This window comes from Palaemon carinicauda, chromosome 26 (genome assembly GCF_036898095.1).
Source record: "Palaemon carinicauda isolate YSFRI2023 chromosome 26, ASM3689809v2, whole genome shotgun sequence".
Classification (NCBI taxonomy): domain Eukaryota; kingdom Metazoa; phylum Arthropoda; class Malacostraca; order Decapoda; family Palaemonidae; genus Palaemon; species Palaemon carinicauda.
In genome coordinates, this window is record NC_090750.1 from 45,549,426 (window position 1) to 45,551,925 (window position 2,500).

Below are 2,500 nucleotides of genomic sequence, written 5' to 3' on the forward strand. Positions count from 1 at the left end.
TTTTCCTTGACGTTATTTAAGAAAATAGTTCTTTAATTATAATATTTGGATCCATCTCAAATCATAAGATATCAGAAATATTAAAGACGCTTCTTATAAAGACCCATACACATACAAGTAACCCTAAATACGGTAAAATCTGTATGAGAACATTAAAATGTAAATTGTATAACGAACATTATATTATTCTGCAAACTATATATTCCTCTAGTTTGCACATATTTTATGAACAACTACTATGACTTGCATGACATGCAGAGAAATAAGTTGCAATGTAGGCTAACCGTACATAACGCATACTGTGTTCATGGTATTTGTGCACCATTTTGTATAGCCTTATGACACCTCCTCCCATCCCGCTGCAGAGATTTTAACTCTTCCATTCTTAGAGCACCCTCTCATAGTTGCAGTATCTATTATCGTGAAATTGTCGGTAAAAATGTTCTTTTTAGAGTTGTGACTTTGTGTTTTGTAGAAAGTTGTGATAACTATTCCTCACTGCAAAGCTACCAGTAACAGCGCAGTACAGTATTGAGACAATGGCTCACAAGAAGCTTAAGTAAAAAAACGTACGGATGTACAATCATACATTATTTTTTTTTTACGATTTTTAAGAAAAAAGAAATATAGCCCCTCGACATTGTGAGAGCAGTGCTTTCATTGACAAAAAGAGAAGCACTTAGCCCAGTGGTTCTTAAACTGTTTTGCCTTGCGTCCCCCTTCTGCATTAAGCATAGCCCCCCCCCCCCCCTCCCCACCCTTGAAATTTTTGCCAAAGTAGAAAGCACCGTATGTATGTATGTATTTTTTTTTTTTATAAACAATATGTTGCGTTTTGTATGCTAATATACTTCATTGGTTATGTGAGTATATGGATGAATATTACATTTTTATTTCATTGCTCTTGATTTTTTATAGGAATGCACTGTACTATATTTCAATAAAATAAACATTGTTCATAGAAAATGGGTAAAATAAATATATTATGATGAAACAAAATTTTATATTAATCTTTTTTCAAACTGTTTTAGCATAATACAGATTACAGTTATTACATTGAGAGAAAATATTAAAAAAATACTAATTACTGCAAAAATAAACATAATTTTTATTCTTAATACAATCATTCATGGATCATGACCACAGCAAAAAATATTACACATCCTCCTTAGTAATTACTACATTTTTATTTTCATTGTTACTATTTTAACTACTTGCACCCCCCTTGGAAGCTCCTGGGCGCCCCCCAGTTTAAGAATCACTGACTTAGCCGGTAATACAATTACTGAATAAATTATTTCTTAAGTATATGCTGACGTTGTTAAAAAGATACCAAGTATCTCAGAAGACAAAGAAAAGAATCAATGGCATTGAAGGCAAACAATGGCTGGTATGACAATTTCAGGAGAAGAACAGGTCATAAAAACTTCAATAATGTGGTAAGGGTACAAATACCACAAGGCATGCTTAGTATTTAAAGGGTTCGTGGTTTGTTAGTTAAGTGTTCAACTGGAATGAAACTAGTCAGTTATGGATGAGTATGGCCAGGAGGTCTTTCATTATTTCAGAAGAAAAGGTTATTCTCAGTCGCAAGTGATGATAATCCAAAATTCTAACTTTACTTTTTTGTGCTATTGTCATCGGATATTCAAAATAAAACTTTTCGTAGAGTATCGCTCAGAAAATTCATGTTTCTGGATATTTGGAAATTAAGATTATTCTAGTTTTAGCTTGGTTCATTACTAAAAACTCATCATGTAGGCAATCCTTTTCTGGCATAAGCACCTATTCATTTACATTCTCTTCAAAAGTTCAATGGAGAGTTAAGTATCTTAGTATCCAAAATAATTCCACAATTTTCTCTGATTTTCGGAGGAATATACTGTTCATTTTCCTTATGTACTACTAGTTATTTCATATTTTTTTTGTGTGAGTTTGATAAAACATTTAAAATTTTTAAGTTATGGTTACTGTATGATGTAAGGTGTGTAATGTGTGATACACCAGGAGAAATTCCTTTATGGAATTCCCCTTGTCATTAGCGTACAACAAAGTGTTTAAAAAGGTGTATGGTGAGTTTGCAACTGTAAAATGACTTTTATTCTTCAGTATTGAAGGCACCTTCTTCAATAACCGACTAGGCAAGTCACAATTAAACATTTGCTATGGCATGAATGATTCAGAATCCGTGAATCCTTCACACTCATGAACGATTGCCTCTGCCATCTTCAAATTGGAGCTCTCAGCCTCACCATGTCGAACAATACTATGAAGGCAAAGTTTTCTTTAGAAATTTCAAAACAAGCCGTTGATCATCTTCGATCTTTCTTTTTCTTTGTTTCCTAATGTGCTATTGGTCACAAGTATTACTATACACCTTTAGTTCTTCTCAACCATAGCTGACCTAGTAACACCTACACACCATTTCCTAACGTAGGATATCTTCTACTATCTCTTCATTTCTATTCACACACTTGTAGGTATTTAATGACCTTGATTA